At 45.2% G+C, this 18,172-nt stretch overlaps 1 protein-coding gene across 1 annotated transcript in view; it reads right to left on the minus strand.

Annotated features, from left to right (window-relative positions):
* Positions 1-12,846, minus strand: part of DUSP14 (dual specificity phosphatase 14) — a 46,295-nt gene extending 33,449 nt beyond the window's left edge. The window contains exon 1 of the mRNA XM_030222395.1: positions 12,725-12,846. The gene's annotated coding sequence lies outside the window, so the exon portion shown is untranslated. The remainder of the gene's footprint in view (positions 1-12,724) is intronic.
* Between the last annotated feature and the right edge of the window lie 5,326 nt (positions 12,847-18,172).

Genomic DNA, 18,172 nt, shown 5'->3' on the forward strand with positions numbered 1-18,172 from the left:
TAGTAAAAGAAGCCTGTTTCAGAGCAAATGAAACGGGCCCTAGCAAGGTTTTCGTCGCCAACACCCCCCCCCCTCCCTCCCTGGTCAACCCCTTTGTTGTTCTGGCATTGCTCCGCCCCCAACGTCATGATGTTTGACACGAGGGTGGGGCCCAGAGCAATTTCCCACCCTCCCCCCGCCTTCCTGCCTCCCTGCCTCCCTCCCTGCCAACCCCTTCGTTGTTCTACCATTGCTCCGCCCTCGAGGGCGGGGCCCGGAGCGATTTTGGTGGCTTCACCACCACGAACCTTCGAACCTTTCTGAAGGAAGTCAGAGCTTGGCTTCACTGACGTCAGTGTCCTCAGAACGTTGAGGGTGAGTTTTATTATAATAGATATTTTATTCCTATGTTGGTGATGAACATCACTGAGGTCACTAGAAAAACATAGGAATAATATCTACTATAATAAAACTCACCCTCAACGTTCTGAGGACACTGACATCAGTGAAGCCAAGCTCTGACTTCCTTCAAAAAGGTTCAAAGGTTCGTGGTGGTGAAGCCACCAAAATCGCTCCGGGCCCCGCCCTCAAGGGCGGAGCAATGGCAGAACAATGAAGGGAGGGAGGCAGGGAGGGAGGCAGGGAGGTGGGGGGGGGGGTGGGAAATTGCTCCGGGCCCTGCCCTCACGTCAAACGTCATGACGTTGGGGGTGGAGCAATGCCAGAACAACGAAGGGGTTGCCCAGGGACAGAGGGGGGTGTTGGCGACGAAAACCTTGCTAGCGCCCGTTTCATTTGCTCTGAAACGGGCTTCTTTTACTAGTATATATATAAAGCTAATGAAAAGTTAATGAGATTTAATAATATTCTAAGTCATTATCCAAGTGATTGTTTCCAAAATGAATGGAAAGGTTCCCAAACCTTTTTGTGTCTATTTTTGCAATTAGATTTCCCAGCCAGATATGTTTCGTAACAATAAATTAAGCATAAAGAATTCCATCAAAAGTGGAAAGATAGTAAGGAATTATTTTTCCATTCCATGACAATAGTTTTTAACGCTATAGACTTCATTATATCAAAAAATGTCCTATGTTCTTCAGCAAGTTTGCTTTCCGACAGACAAGCAGAGAACTATAACTATTTGAAATGATAATAAAATATTAATAGGGAATTATAGTTTGAATATGATCCCACATAGCTGACCAAAAGGAATGTACATAAATCATGTGATCCAATGTACCTAGCTGAGAAAAACATGGCCAGCAGCGATTAGAATAAGACTGACTGTTTGACAGGTGGCCAGTGAGCTTTACACAATAAAAAATACAAGGTCTGCAACGTTCCTGCTGGTTGCAAAGGTCTGTTGGTCAGAGATCAGAAGTTCTCTCATTTTATACATGATAAAGATGAGGAATCGTTAGAATCTGAAGTATTAACATCAACGTTAGTGTTAGTAGTAAAGGACCACGGACCACAGACTTATAACCAAAGAAGCATTAATGTCACCATAATGTTTCCAAATTATTTTGTAAAATTTCAATGCCATCTTGCCCAATGATAGTATTTGCAAGAGAACATTAGGTAATTCAGGAATGTTTATATTAGTATTTGTAATACTTTAATGGCCAGGAGGAGTGGCCTAGTGGTTAGGGTGGTGGACTTTGGTCCTGGGGAACTCAGGAACTGAGTTTGATTCCCAGCACAGGCAGCTCCTTGTGACTCTGGGCAAGTCACTTAACCCTCCATTGCCCCATGTAAGCTGCATTGAGCCTGCCATGAGTGGGAAAGCGCGGGGTACAAATGTAACAAAAAAAAAATAGATACTATTGGAGATTCTACATGGAATGTTGCTACTATTGGAGATTCTACGTGGAATGTTGCTATTCCACTAGCAACAATCCATGTAGAAGGCTGCGCAGGCTTCTGTTTCTGTGAGTCTGACGTCCTGCACGTACGTGCAGGACGTCAGACTCACAGAAGCAGAAGCCTGCGCGGCCATATTGGTGATCTGCAAGGGCTGACTTCTACATGGAATGTTGCTAGTGGAATAGCAACATTCCATGTAGAATCTCAAATAGTAGCAACAGTGGAGGAGTGGCCTAGTGGTTAGGGTGGTGGACTTTGGTCCTGGGGAACTGAGTTCGATTCCCACTTCAGGCACAGGCAGCTCCTTGTGACTCTGGGCAAGTCACTTAACCCTCCATTGCCCCATGTAAGCCACATTGAGCCTGCCATGAGTGGGAAAGCGCGGGGTACAAATGTAACAAAAATAAAAATTAAATGTTATGCAGTTGGTGGTAGCAATAGTGTATCACAGTAGGTAAATTATATTTAACTGTCAAATGATGCAATTGTATCAGCATTCGTAATATCATTAAGAACATGTATGCCATATAGGTCAAAATATTGGTTTATTATCAGTAGTAATGGTTGAATTATTCCATAAAAATATCTTGTAGTAATATTAATAGGATTAGGCATATCATCATCTAGCCTTTTAATAGCTAGAAAAATATCCCTCATTAAATCCTTTTCCACATTAGACTGCAGAGGTTTAATACTAAATCGACACATGATAGGGATTGGACCTGCTAAATTTTGTTCTATGTGTAACCAAAGAGGTGTAAAATCTGTGGTAAGGTCAGATGACCACCAAGCAGCAGCTCAGAGCAAGAAAGCCAGATTATAAAAGACTAAAAAAAATGAAGACCTCCCAGATCATTAGGTAGTTTGTTTTTGAACTGCTATCTTAGGTGGTTTATTATTCTATAAACATGAGGCTATAATCTTATCAATTTGTTTAAAATAAGCCATTGGGAATTAGTAACATATACATAATTTGGGAAGCCAAAATCTTTTTTTATAGCATCAAGTCTACCCCACCAAGTAAAATATAATGGAAGCCATTTAGCACACATATCCTCAGTAGAGGAGTGGCCTAGTGGTTAGGGTGGTGGACTTTGGTCCTGGGGAACTGAATTCGATTCCCACTTCAGGCACAGGCAGCTCCTTGTGACTCTGAGCAAGTCACTTAACCCTCCATTGCCCCAGGTACAAATAAGTACCTGTATACAATATGTAAGTCGCATTGAGCCTGCCATGAGTGGGAAAGTGCGGGGTGCAAATGTAACTAAAATAAAATAGATACTATTGGAGATTCTACATGGAATGTTGCTACTATTGGAAATTCTACATGGAATGTTACTATTCCACTAGCAACATTCCATGTAGAAGGCTGCGCAGGCTTCTGTTTCTGTGAGTCTGACGTCCTGCACATACGTGCAGGACGTCAGACTCACAGAAGCAGAAGCCTGCGCGGCCACATTGGTGATCTGCAAGGGCTGACTTCTACATGGAATGTTGCTAGTGGAATAGCAACATTCCATGTAGAATCTCAAATAGTAGCAACAGTGGAGGAGTGGCCTAGTGGTTAGGGTGGTGGACTTTGGTCCTGGGGAACTGAGGAACTGAGTTCAATTCCCACTTCAGGCACAGGCAGCTCCTTGTGACTCTGAGCAAGTCACTTAACCCTCCATTGCCCCAGGTACAAATAAGTACCTGTATACAATATGTAAGCCGCATTGAGCCTGCCATGAGTGGGAAAGCGCAGTGTACAAATGTAATAAAAAAATATCCCTTCAGATGTTGTAAAATTACATATATCTTGAACTGTAGATTTTAAATGTTAAACCAAGATATTTAATACCTTCCCTGCACCAACAACTTTTGATATAAAACGTTTAAAGGTAAAAAAAACAGTTTTATTCCAATTTATAATATACCCTGACAGATAACCAAAGGAGTCGATTAAATTGAAAACTGTCAGTATAGATTGTTCCAGAGAAGATATATACAAAACTACATCATTCGCATATGCAGACAATTTAATAGATGAAGAGGACAATTGTATTTCTCTGATATCATTAGAAGCATGAATACTCATTACGTATTAAGTTCTTAAGTTATTAAGTTCTAATGCCAAAATAAATAACAAGAAGAGTGGGAAATGTTGTCTAGTCCCTCAGGTGGTACTGAAGGGTGTGTGAAAGAGTCGAATTAACATGGACCCAAGTGGTAGGGTTAGAGTAGAATATTTTGACCGTCTATAAAGTAATCCCCTATTTGGAATCAATGAATAACAGAGAATAAAAATTTCCATTCAGTATAATCAAAAGCCTTCTCAGTATCCAGGGAAACCAAACACACAACCCCCAGACACTGAGCTCTCTGTAGAACATGACAGAAAAAGTCTAGTGTTATCTGAGGACAATCTGCCTCTAACAAATCCAGTCTGTAAAGGATGAATGAGTTTGGCTATTACCTATTTTAGCATATACCTTACAGTCATACTTTTAATAGGGAATAGGCCTGTAATTCTTGTAAGCAGGGGGTCTCGGCCAGGATTGGAAAGTACAGTGATTATTGCCTCAGTATAAGAATCACTGCCGTCTTTATTTTCAACAACAAAATAATAACATATTTAATAATTTGGCAGAAAGATATGAGGTAGCATGTTGATAAAATTCAATAGGTAAGCCATCACCACCAAGTGCCTTCCTAGTATTTAAGGAGGCAATGGCTTTATTAATCTAAGATAACATGATTGGTTTATTTAAAGACATGATATCAACAGATGATAAAGTAGGTTTGCTAAGCTTATTAACGAAAATGTCAATCTGATCTCATGTAGGAGCCTTCCTAGACTTCTATAAATCGGCATAATACTGTGAGAAGAGAGAGAAAATCCGATCTGTTTTTGTCAGAAGCACATGCTATTAAAATGGTGACGAGCATAATCTAGCCCAATATTCTGCTTCCAACAGTAGCCAATCCAGGTCACAAGTACCTGGTAGAAACCCAATTAGTAGGCCTTTAGATAGATAGCAAGAATTCAACCTGCCCTGTTCATTCCAGAATAATATACTGCTTGTTCTGGTAATAATAATAGACCCATATTATCACTCAATAAATGGTTCAACTGACATTTCAATTTTTGAATATCATGAGAATGAGGATTACTATGATATTTCAGCTCAAAAAACTTTATAGCAGATTAAAGTTCAGAAATTGCCTCATTTAGTTTTTTTTTCTGTTGACAAATAGATAATTTCAATATTTTCCCTCTTATGTAAGCCTTAAAGGCATCCCATATTATTGCATAATCCATACCATCCGTCTCATTTTAGAAAAGTATTCCTCAATCCGTACTTTCAGATTATTACAAAAAGATTCAGCCAATAAAAGAGAAATGTTCAATCTCCAGGATTTAGATTCCACAGAAGATGTTGAATGGATATCAAAATGGGTCAGACAGAACCATTGGTTCAATTGTTGCCTTAGTAATATTTACCACCAGATATTTGGAGAAAAAGATATAATCCAATCTTGAGAAATTCTAATTGATAGAAACATGATTATCATTCCATCAAATTGGATGTTGGGTTTTTGCAATTACTGGGCATAGCAATTTATTTATTTTACAGTGCTGATATCCCACAATTTCCCACCTCTGGTAGGCTCAATGTGGCTTACAACATTTGAATAAAAAATAGACAGGGTACAGTAAATGGAAAGGGGTAAGTAGGGCAGAGAGGTAAGGAAAAAGAAATGGGTCCATAATAGCAGCGCCAGAGCGCAATGGCAGCGTCCTGAGGTTAGTGAGGTTGGCCTGTTTAGTAGACACATATGCAGGTACCCTGAGGACCCACTCACAATCAAGTGGTTTATCAAACTTAAGATTCAAAGTCTTTGATATAAATTCATCAAGAAATGCAGCGATATCATTACCTTTGGATGCCTTTGATATTATTTCTTCTGTTCTGGTTACTTATGTCTTCTAAGGTATTTTCTATTAGCAGTACTCGCTTAAAATTTGAGCGACTGAAAGCTGCACCACCTTCTAAAACACTAATCCTTGATTCTGCGTCTGATCCTTACGTTAATATTCCCTTATCTCTTGTTTGTCCTGTTTGTCTGTCCTAATTAGATTGTAAGCTCTGTCGAGCAGGGACTGTCTCTTCATGTTCAAGTGTACAGCGCTGCGTATGTCTAGTAGCGCTATAGAAATGTTAAGTAGTAGCAGTAGTGATAGGCGAGACTCAAAAGTGATAAAAGTTGATATTTCACAATTGAAGGATCGTTTTGATCTCCTTAATCGCAGAGTTATTCTCAGTTAAAATGGCCGTTATACAATTTAGATGGTCTGTAATATCAATGTGCGTATTAGTACCGACGCCATCTTTGTTCAGGGAAGCCAGATCTGATTTATGGCACTGTATACCTGGATTTGATGTAAAATTGGTTTCCAAACTTTGTCTAGAGGAGGAAGACATCTCTACACATATGTGGACCTGATTTCAGACTTCAAATTAACTTTGCCCGGTACCGTATTTTATATTTTTGTGTTGTGCCTAGAAGAGCTCACCTTTCACACTGCCATCTGCTCGAGCGCCTCCCTGATATCATGATGTTACCACTTTTTAAGTCAAACAACAGAAGGAAAATCAATAGGAACGAGCCTTGTTTTGATGAACACTCTCTTGGTTGTGCTGCCTCTGGGTTTTTCAACACTTCACAGGGCACCCAACCCAATGGGTGCTGTAATAGATCTAGCACCCTCTGCCATATCTTAAAGCTATAATACAGCATTACTCAAGAGAGCTTGAAATCAAAAAGCTATGACTAAGGGAGGAACATTTTTGGAGACAAGTTCTTGTCCCTGGAGACAGACTTTGTTCAGTCCCCAAGCTGCAATATCACCCAGTTCCAGAAGGGAGACTAAGCTGGTTCTGCATTTCTGACAACCCTATCCTGATGCATTATGGGATCGGTAGCATTGATTGCAATGTATAGAATCAGGGACTATAAATCTCACACTGCTTTGGGATGTAGGTTCATAACCAGGACCAGCTTAAAAGCCTCTTCCTGGAACTGAGAAACTTGGGCAGTTCTGCAATCAGTTCCCAAGCTTTTAAATATACATTCAAGCACACTGTGATATCTATAGGTCCTGCTATCACTATTTGCAATCGGAGCCAAAAGGTACCAACACACCAAGGCAAGACTAGCCTACAGGGCCGCCGAGAGACTAGGCCGGGCCCGGGGCAAGGCCGTCCCACCTCCGCCCCCCCCCCCCCCCACTGCCGCTCCCCCTGCGGCCTCCCCCCCCCCCCCCCCCACTGCAGTCCGTGGTCTCACCTGCCTGCCTCCTCGGCTCCGGGCCCCCTGCATTCAAAGCGGCAGTCGCAGATCGCGTTTCTTCTGGCCTTCCTTCCCTATGTCCCGCCCTTGTCTGATGTAACTTCCGGTTTCCGCGAGGGCGAGACACAGGGAGGGAAGGCCAAAAAAAGACGCGATCTGCAACTGCTGCTTTGAATACAGGGGGCCCGGAGCCGAGAAGGCAGGCAGGTGAGACCGGGGACTGCAGCCCTGCTAGTCTAACTGTCTTCTTTCAAACATACTTTACTCAGAAATTCTAAGTTAACCAGTTCCAGACTGGAGATTTTGGGACATTTCTGAACAGTTCATCCTAATGTATTATGGGACTTGAAGTACTGATTTTCAATGAATAGGATCAGGATCAGGCACTACAAATCCCACACTGCTTTGAGGTGTAAGTTCAAAACCAGGACTGGCCAAAAAGTCTCCAGCCTGGAACTGGCACCTCTGATTACTCAGTAGAATGGTCATCGCATCCCAGGTCAACTGAAGAGACTGTTCCAGTCCTGGCTTTGCCCAATGCATGTATGGAGTGGAGTCTGTTTTTCTTAGGGAAGTCACTAGGAACGTCAGAATAAGTCTATGCTACATGAAAGAGGGCAAGATATGGAGTGGGTCACCCTGTCCAACTTACCTGGAGTGAGTGGGCAACTACTACTCAGCAAATTTGCTAGCTAACAGAAGCTGAAGGAGACCTAACATATTTCAAGGGACCAGAATGCACAACTGGAAAGATGCAGAACTGACCATTTGGGGGGTTTTTCTTCATAAAGATGAGCTTTTATCTTAAAAAACAAATTACCACATGCAGCAGCCAAGCTTTTCTTATGCTGAATTTCAGAACAGGGGAGAGGTAAGACAAGATCTTTAGTTGTGGGCAACAAGGGTAAAGAAAGGAATCAAACTGAGTGTGTGGTATTGCAGAGCCAAAGTGAGTTATGTGCAGGCAGTGAAACCACATACTAAGCAAGGAAGGCGGTGGGGGGGGGGGGCTCCAGAATTGTGTCCTATCCATTATCTTCCCTGCTTGGCTGCGATGCAGTAGGCGGGATAGGAGTTCTAGGGGTCGTGTCGCACGAGGCACGTTTCCAGCTCAGTTCAGTCCTGCGGTACTGCAACAAGTAAGAACCCCCCCTCCCCCCCCCCAAAAAAAAAACAGAGCTGCCATGTTACCCGGTTCCAGAAAGGAGATTTCAAGCAAGTCCTGGATTTCTGACAACCCTACCCTGATGCACTATGGGACCTGCAGCACTATTTCCCACTGCCTCAGTTTCGCTGCATGATGCCTCAAGAACAGGCTACCCCACTCCAAGATTATTATTATTATTAACATTTGTATAGTGCTACCAGACGCACGCAGCGCTGAACACCTGACACAGAGAGACAGTCCCTGCTTGATAGAGCTTACAATCTAAAAATACAGACAGACAAGACAATTAAGGGCGAGGAAAGTACTGGGTGAGAAGGAACAAGGATAGGGGAATTGAGTAGTGGTTAGGAGCCAAAAGCAGTGGTGAAAAGTTGGGTTTTCAGCATAGATTTGAAAACAGGTAGAGATGGAGCTAGGCGTACAGGCTCAGGAAGTCCATTCCAGGCATAAGGTGCCGCGAGGGAAAAGGAACGAAGCCTGTACACAAAGATAGTACACGGCAGCACATGAAATGTTTTCCCTGCATGCAAGTAAAGAGGCTGGAGATGACTAACAGTGCCAAGGCAGAAACATGCCAAACCTTGTAATACCAGTCAGTACTACATATGAAGTAAGATTACATTAGCATCTAATTAATTAAAGACAACTAACAAATCTCAGTAAACATCTTCCTCGCACTATCTGTATTTACACTTTACATGCAATTAAAATAATGTAGCCTCCTCCCTTAAAATGGCAAAATTACTTTCACTCCTCAGAATAGCAACTTGGCTGTTTCTTCAATCTGTTGCATCTTCCTTTGGTCTTCTTCACAACTCTCCTTTATTTCTGGCCCTAGTATCTAATGTATTGTATTTTTTTTAAGTTTCAAATAAAGAGTATGTATTTTTCATTATGGTCACACCTTACCTCTCCCCCTTTCAAAAATGTATTTATTTCAAAGATTTATATCCTGCTTTAAAATCAAAGGTTACAGTATAAAACATTCACAATGCTAAAAAAAATATGCAAACACTGGCAATTACATAAAAATGTAATTCTAAACATAATAGGAAAAACTGCCAAAGAAACAGACCCATTTTATCCATCAAGAAATGCTTTTTACTAAATAAAAAGCTTTCAACAATGTCTTAAACTGTTGATAATCAGTACTGAGTCTTAACCTCCGAGTCCACTCTCCAGCTTATGCTGTCCATATGGCACGATCAGACCCCAGAAAGATCAGAACGGTCCCCCAATTTTTCTTGACACAATATTATTATTTACATATCGACCTTTCTGCCACACACATAACAAATCCCTAAAAATATTCACCATTTGCTTTACGTACCCTAGGGGCCTTACAGAGGTGATTGGTATAAAATGCTGTCTGAAGACTTTCGTTTTTACAATCTCAGTTTAATATAAATTGGTGGGATCAAACATACGAAAAACAAGATCAAATGCTAAGCTCAGTCACAACTGGACGTCTGTGACACAAAGGTCTGGCATCACTCCACTCGCTTCCAAGTAACAGAGTAACATAGTAGATGACGGCAGAGAAAGACCTGCACGGTCCATCCAGTCTGCCCAACAAGATAAACTCATATGTGCTACTTTATTTTATATAACTGACCTTGATTTGTATCTGCCATTTTTAGGGCACAGACTGTAGAAGTCTGCCCAGCACTAGCCCCGCCTCCCAATCTCGGCTAAGCTTCTGAGGATCCATTCCTTCCAAACAGGATTCCTTTATGTTTATCCCACGCATTTTTGAATTCCGTTACCGTTTTCATCTCCACCACTCTCTCTGTGAAAAATACTTCCTGACATTTTTCTTGAGTCTGCCCCCCTTCAATCTCATTTCATGTTCTACCGCCTACAGCTTTTAAAGAGTCCTTGGGCAGTGCCCTGTCAACTATTTACCTGACTGATTAATTCTTTTGTTATATTTAAAATATGTACTGCAAAGCAGACCTGTCATAAGCAGTATGCATTGGGGAAGACAGAGGGGTTAACTTAACCCGGTTAAGTTACTGATGTGAAACAGCCAGGAGAGACACCTCAGAGTGATTGCATCTGTTTTCAAACAGATGTTGGTGTGTATAACCAGTAGAAGGAAATTGTGCTTCGAACCCACCTTGAATACTGTGTTGTTTTGGAAACCGTACTACTGAACGGATATGGTAGAGGGTATCCATGCAGGGCCAAAACCAACATTTAATGGCACGGTTAGTTACACAGTAGAAAGTGGCTGAAAAAGACCAACTGACTCATCCAGTCTGCCCACTTAACTAAGAATTCACCCTGACTGCTACCCATAAAGCCTGTCTGCTTATTGCAGGGACAGGCAAACTACAGCTCACAGGCCAACCCCAGCCTTAAGGCTTCTACATTCTGGCCCACTCTGGCCCACAATGTTTGCAGTCCCACTGGCCGCCACTGCCCACTCCGTTGCTTTCACTTCCACTGCCACCACGGAGATGAAAGTGGAGGCAGCAGCACATTGTTGCTCCTGTCATCCTTCAGCGCCCTGGCTGCCTGCCTTTAATGGCGTACAGACAGACATCAGTGTGCCATTAAAGATGGGCATGCAGGGCTCTGAGGAGAGGAGCGATGGCAGAGATTGTAAGAGCACTCATCTCAGCATTGCCAGCAGCCTATTTTAAAGCAGGCTCCATCAGAAAGGTAAGGAAACCACAGGGAGGGGGGAGGGAAACATCACTAAGAGAGACTGACAGGAACCACATGATTCTATGACTATAATGAAAAATGCATGTGCTCATTAATTGTAACATAATGATTCTATCGCTATAAAAATGAAGGATTGCCAGAAGTAATTTCAGAAAACCTATTCTATATAGCATGCAGTTGGTGAGACGGTGTCGGTCAGGCCCCCTGCTCAAAGCACAGGCTGAACTCCCCCCCCCCCCCCAGCCCTGTCGTGGCTCCAAAAAGGTTTACCCACTTCATCTTGCTTGCTTCCTCATTATTATGTTTATTAATAATGAGGAAGAAAGCAAGGGAAAATCTGAGCTGTTTCTTTACCATCCTGGCTGAATAGGCATACAATATCCCATATTAGAATCTCACTCCCAACCATGCAGAAATCCAAACTGCTACCAGAACTAGGAGCACATTGCTTGAATATCTGACCTCCGAAGACCCCGTGGCCTTGCTGGACAGTACCTGCAAACACCGCTGACCTGTATCTTACTAGTAGCAATGCTGCTAGCCCATAGCCTGCCATGTCCTGAGCTGTGCTTCCTCGTGTCAAACACCCCCCCCCCCCCCCCGGACTGTGCTTCCTCTACCTCCCCCACTTCGATTTCTTGCATGATCTCCAGGTTGTGCTTCTTCTGTCTCCAAAGAGGCTTGGGATAGACACAGGATTCCTAGTTGTGGGGAAGAGAAGGGAATGCCAGAGACCACAGACCAGATGGGTCCAATGAGACCTTCTCCATTGTCAGATTGGTAATCCCTGGTCAAGAGTGGTTTGGTATTACAGGCTGTGGTCAGTAAAGCAGTGATATGTAAATATAATCTGCTACATTTTAGGTGTAAAGCAAAGAGGAGCATGATGATCATTTTTCAGTTTTGCTCCTCCAAAATCACACAGATGAAGAAAGCTGCTCTCATTGCTGCTGGGTAGAACTGAAAATTGCCACAAAAGGCGGTAACACTGGCCTGACTGAAAAGAACTTCCAAGCACAGCTCAACACCTTATAGGCTAAGTTCCAGACTTACAGGTATAAGCAAAATAAGGAAAAAGCACAGACAATAAATTTGACATACCCTAATTCATAAGCCAGGGTCATTCAGTTTGCCCTGGACAAGCCCATTGGAGGCAGTGCCCCCCCCCCCCCCCCCCCCCCCCGTTCCTTGGTACTTTAGTATAAATCACACAGGAAATTGAGGACAATAAAACAATTCAAAGCTCCCAAGAGAGTAATTGATATATTAGCAGTACTAAATATTGCAGCAAACTGAACTGATGGGGAAGTACAAAATCTTTCAGTATTTTACATAAATGTATCTCCCTCCTCGATTGTTTTTTATTTATTTTTTTATCTCCTTGCACCTTCCTTTCATTTTCCAACCATTGCTGATCGGTCTGTGTTTTGAACCTCGGTGCCTAGTGGGGGATTTCGGAAAGGGCGAAAACGGGCCTCCCCTCCCTGCCCCTGGGTATTGCGCTCAACCTGCTCTCTTCTTGCATTTCCCCGGGAGTGTCCTTCGGGGAGGAGGGGGCGAAGACCACTTCCCTCCTCTCCCCCACTCCCCGTGGACCCCATCACCATCTTCCCCCCACCACCATGCTAATTCGGCGTGCTCTGCCTCCTGATTCCGCCCCCCTCCCTCGCCCGGTCTCAAGAGCCACCGATCGCCGCCTCTTACCGCTCCGCTTCCCCATCACGGTGCACAGGGAGACCCCGATCCCCGGGCTCAGCTCTCGGAGCAGGCAACAGCCGGGTGTGTTACCAAGATACAGCGTTACAGAAGGGGGTGTGGTGAAAGAGGGGGAGGGGGAGGGCGGAGCAGGAACGGCTCCACCTCCCTGTGCCACGAGCTGCTCCCGGGACCGGGGCTCCGCGTCACCTCGACGGCACGCGACAGAAAAGTGCAGTGCAGGCCCCCCGCCCACGGAGAGGGTAGCCGCTCTCTGAAGCACGGCATAATGTGATCTGTGGGAGCTTCCCAATATTGAGCAAACTCCTTGACAGTGTGAAAGGGAGAGATCATTTCCATTGGGTTTAGCACCCCCCATCATTTTGAAAAGTTGCCTCCTATGCTGTGATTCATTTTTATCGTGCTCCAGGAGCTGTTTGAACTCTGAATGTTCTTGTTTTGGGAACTGAAATCCTTTAGTTAACCAGGCTTTGGGGCCTTTTTACTAAGTAAGGGTAGGGGTAACGCACAAGTAGCGTGCGCCAAACTGACCTTACCGCAGGGGAAGCACGGGCACCCTGCGGTAGTTTCAAAGTTGGGCACACTGGTTCCAGCGGTAGAAAATATTTCTCTATTTTCTACCCTTGGGGCGTTCCTGGCAGTGATTGGCAGCGCAGCCACATTGGTGCACGCTGCCTGAATACCACACAAGTAGCGCATGAGACCAGGGGCGCAGCCAGACTTCGGCGGGAGGGGGGTCCAGAGCCCAAGGTGAGGGGGCACATTTTAGGCCCCCCCCCCGGTGCCGCCGACCACCCCCACACACCATTTTTGACCGCTGCCACAGCCACCACCACCACCTTTGACCCCTCCCTCCAGTGCCAACCCTTTCGACCCCCCCCCTTCCACCCACTGCCAACCCTCCCCCGCCATCGGGTACCTTTGCTGGCGGGGGTTGAGTCCTCTTCTCCGGCAAGGCTTCTGTTTCTGTGAGTCTGACATCCTGCACGTATGTGCAGGACGTCAGACTCACAGAAACAGAAGCCCTGCAGATCAGCAATGCGGCGGCGCCAAAGAGGACTTCAGCTGGTGGGGGTTGGGGACCCGGAGAGGAGGACTTTGGCTGGCGGGGGTTGGGGACCCCCGCCAGCAAAGGTACCCGATGGCAGCAGCAGGGTACAGTTGGCGGCGGGAGGGGGTTGAAGGGGTTGGCAGCAGGGAGCCAGGGCCAAATCTACCCCGTGGGCCCACGTAGCTACGCCCCTGCATGAGACTTTACCACTAGATCAATGGATGGCGGTAAGTGCTCAGGCAGTAAATAGCCACACGCTATTTTTAATTTTAGAGTATGGCCATTTACTGCCCCCATTTTAAAAAGCCCTTTTTCCTAGCCGCAGTCAAAAAAAAACAAAAAAAAAAATAGCCCAGCGTGCACCAATTCCACACATCCAAACTACTGCAGGCTACTTTTTACAAGCATGAAATTGCTGATCTGCTGTTAGCAATATGTAATCTGTCATTAAAATCATCCGTACTACCTGAAGATTGGAGGGTGGTGAACGTGGCGCTGATTTTTTTAAAGGGTTCTAGGGGTGATCCAGGAAATTAGAGACCGGTAAGCCTGACATCAGTGCTGGGCAAAATAGTGGAAACTATTATAAAGAATAAAAATTACAGAACACAAAGACAAGCATGATTTAATGGGACAGAGTCAGCATAGGTTCAGCCAAGGGAAGTCTTGCCTCACCAATTTTCTTCATTTTTTGAAGGCTTGAATAAACATATGTTTAAGGGTGAGCCGGTTGATGGTAGTGTATCTAGATTTTCAGAAAGCTTTTGATAAAGTTCCTGGCTCTGAAACCTGGCTCACCCCCGACGACTCGGCCTCAGTCGCGGCCCTATGTCATGGAGGTTATCTTTTCTCCCATTCTCCCCGCCCAGTTGGCCGCGGCGTCGGTGTCGGGTTACTACTTTCGCCCTCCTGCTGTTTTCAACCTCTTGTCCTACCGCAGTCTCACTGCTTCTCATCCTTTGAAGTTCACTCCATCCGTCTATTCTACCCGCTGCCACTCAGAGTTGCAGTCATTTACCGCCCCCCCTGATAAGTCCCTGTCTTCCTTCCTAACCAACTTCGATGCCTGGCTCTCCGTTTTTCTTGAGCCCTCGTCCCCATCCCTCATTCTTGGAGATTTTAACATACACACTGATAACCCATCCGACCCACATGCTTCTCAGTTCCTCACTCTAACCTCCTCCTTCAACCTCCAACTGAGCTCCACCACTCCTACTCACCAATCTGGCCACTGTCTTGACCTCATCCTCTCCTCTACCTGCTCACCCTCCAATTTCTGTGCCTCAGCTCTTCCTCTCTCTGACCATCACCTGATCACCTTCACACTTCATCACCCTCCCCCTCAGTCCCGCCCAACACTAACCACTACTTCCAGGAATCTCCAGGCTGTCGACCCTCCCACCTTATCCTCTAGTATCTCTGATCTCCTCCCTTCCATTATGTCCTCCGAGTCTGTTGACAAGGCTGTCTCCACATACAATGCCACTCTCTCCTCGGCTCTGGACGCCCTTGCACCATCCATCTCCCATCCCACAAGGCGTACTAATCCCCAGCCTTGGCTGACCCCTTGCACCCAATACCTTCGCTCCTGCGCCCGATCAGCTGAACGCCTCTGGAGGAAATCTCGCACCCATACTGATTTCATTCACTACAAATTCATGCTATCCTCCTTCCAGTCCTCCCTATTCCTCGCCAAGCAGGACTATTACACCCAATTGACTAATTCCCTCAGCTCAAACCCTCGTCGTCTCTTCGCCACCCTTAACTCCCTCCTCAAAGTGCCCTTCGCTCCCCCCCCCCCCCCCCCCCACTCTCTCCTCAATCACTGGCTGACTACTTCCGCGACAAGGTGCAGAAGATCAACCTCAAATTCACCACCAAACCATCTCCTCCCCTTCACCCTATAACCCACTCCCTCAACCAACCAGCGCAGGCCACCTTCTCCTCTTTTCCTGATATCACCGAAGAGGAAACCGCCCATCTTCTTTCCTCCTCAAAATGTACCACCTGTTCCTCAGACCCCATCCCCACCAACTTACTTAACACCATCTCTCCTTCTGTCACCCCCCCCCCCCCATCTGTCGTATCCTCAACCTCTCTCTCTCCACTGCAACTGTCCCTGACACCTTCAAGCATGCTGTAGTCACACCTCTCCTCAAAAAAAACATAATTTGACCCTACCTGCCCCTCCAACTACCGCCCCATTTCCCTCCTACCCTTCCTCTCCAAGATACTTGAACGCGCCGTTCACAGCCATTGCCTTGATTTTCTTTCCTCTCATGTCATCCTCGATCCGCTTCAATCCGGCTTTCGCCTCCTTCACTCGACAGAAACGGCACTATCTAAAGTCTGCAATGACCTGTTCCTTGCCAAATCCAAAGGTCACTACTCCATCCTCATCCTCCTTGACCTATCCGCTGCTTTTGACACTGTCAATCACAATTTACTCCTTGTCACACTGTCCTCATTTGGGTTCCAGGGCTCTGTCCTCTCCTGGTTCTCCTCTTATCTCTCCCACCTTCAGAGTACATTCTCAGGCTCTTCCTCCACACCCATCCCACTCTCTGTTGGAGTTCCTCAGGGATCTGTCCTTGGACCCCTTCTTTTTTCAATCTACACCTCTTCCCTGGGCTCCCTGATCTCATCTCATGGTTTCCAATATCATCTTTATGCTGATGACACCCAGCTTTATCTCTCCACACCTGACATCACTGCGGAAACCCAGGCCAAACTATCAGCCTGCTTATCCGACATTGCTGCCTGGATGTCCAACTGCCACCTGAAACTGAACATGGCCAAGATCGAGCTTATTGTCTTCCCACCCAAACCCACTTTTCCTCTCCCTCCACTCTCTATCTCAGTTGATAACACCCTCATCATCCCCGTCTCATCTGCCTGCAACCTCGGAGTCATCTTCGACTCCTCCCTCTCCTTCTCTGCGCATATCCAGCAGATAGCCAAGACCTGTTGCTTCTTCCTCTACAACATCAGCAAAATTCGCCCTTTCCTCTTTGAGCACACCACCCAAACTCTCATCCACTCTCTCATTACCTCTCGCCTTGACTATTGCAACCTACTCCTCACTGGCCTCCCACTTTGCCATCTATCCCCCCTTCAGTCCGTTCAGAACTCTGCTGCACGTCTTATCTTCTGCCTGGACTGATATACTCATACCACCCCTCTCCTCAAATCACTTCACTGGTTTCCGATCAGGTACCGCATACAGTTCAAGCTTCTCCTACTGACCTACAAATGTACTTGATCTGCAGCCCCTCCCTACCTCTCTACCCTCATCTCCCCTTACGTTCCTACCCGTAACCTCCGCTCTCAAGACAAATCCCTCCTTTCAGTACCCTTCTCCACCACCGCCAACTCCAGGCTTCGCCCTTTCTGCCTCGCCTCACCCCATGCTTGGAATAAACTCCCTGAGCCCATACGCCAGGCCCCCTCCCTGCCCATCTTCAAATCCTTGCTCAAAGCCCACCTCTTCAATGTCGCCTTTGGCACCTAACCACTATACCTCTATTCAAGAATTCTAGACTGCCAACTTTACATTTCGTCCTTTTGATTGTAAGCTCCTTTGAGCAGGGATTGTCCTTTTTGTTTAAACTGTACAGCGCTGCGTAACCCTAGTAGCACTCTAGAAATGTTAAATAGTAGTAGTAGTATGAGAGACTCCTGAGAAAACTGGAGTCATGGGATAGGAGGCAAGGTTCTGGTGTGGATTAGGAATTGGTTACTGGACAGAAAACAGAGGGTAGGGTTAAATGGTAATTTCTCTCAATGGAGGAGGGTGAACAGTGGAGTGCTGCAGGGATCAGTACTGGGACCGGTGCTATTTAACATATGTATAAATGATCTTGAAATTGTAATGACAAGTGAGGTGATTACATTTTTAGATGATACAAAACTATTCAAGGTTGTTAAAACATGTGCAGACTGTGAAATATTGTAGGAAGACCTTAGGAAATTGGAAGACTGGGCATCCAGATGACAGATTAAATTTAATGTGGACAAATGCAAGATGATGCACATTGGAAAGAATAATCCGAATCATAATTACCTGATGCTAGGGTCCACCTTGGGGATCAGCGCTAAAGAAAAAGATCTGGGTGTTGTTGTAGATAATACGCTGAAATCTCAGTGTGTGGCGGTGGCCAAAAAAGCAAACAGAATGCTAGGAATTATTAGTAAAGGGATGAAAATAAGACTGAAAATGCTATAATACCTTTGTATTGCTCCAAGGTGCGTCTGCACCTTGAGAATTGCATTCAATTCTGTTTGCCGCATCTAAAAAAAGATACAGTGGAATTAAAAAAGGTTAAAAGAAGAGCAACCAAAATGATAAAGGGGATGGAACTCCTCTCGTATGAGGAAAGGCTAAA

The sequence above is a fragment of the Microcaecilia unicolor genome, chromosome 13 (genome assembly GCF_901765095.1).
Source record: "Microcaecilia unicolor chromosome 13, aMicUni1.1, whole genome shotgun sequence".
NCBI lineage: Eukaryota > Metazoa > Chordata > Amphibia > Gymnophiona > Siphonopidae > Microcaecilia > Microcaecilia unicolor.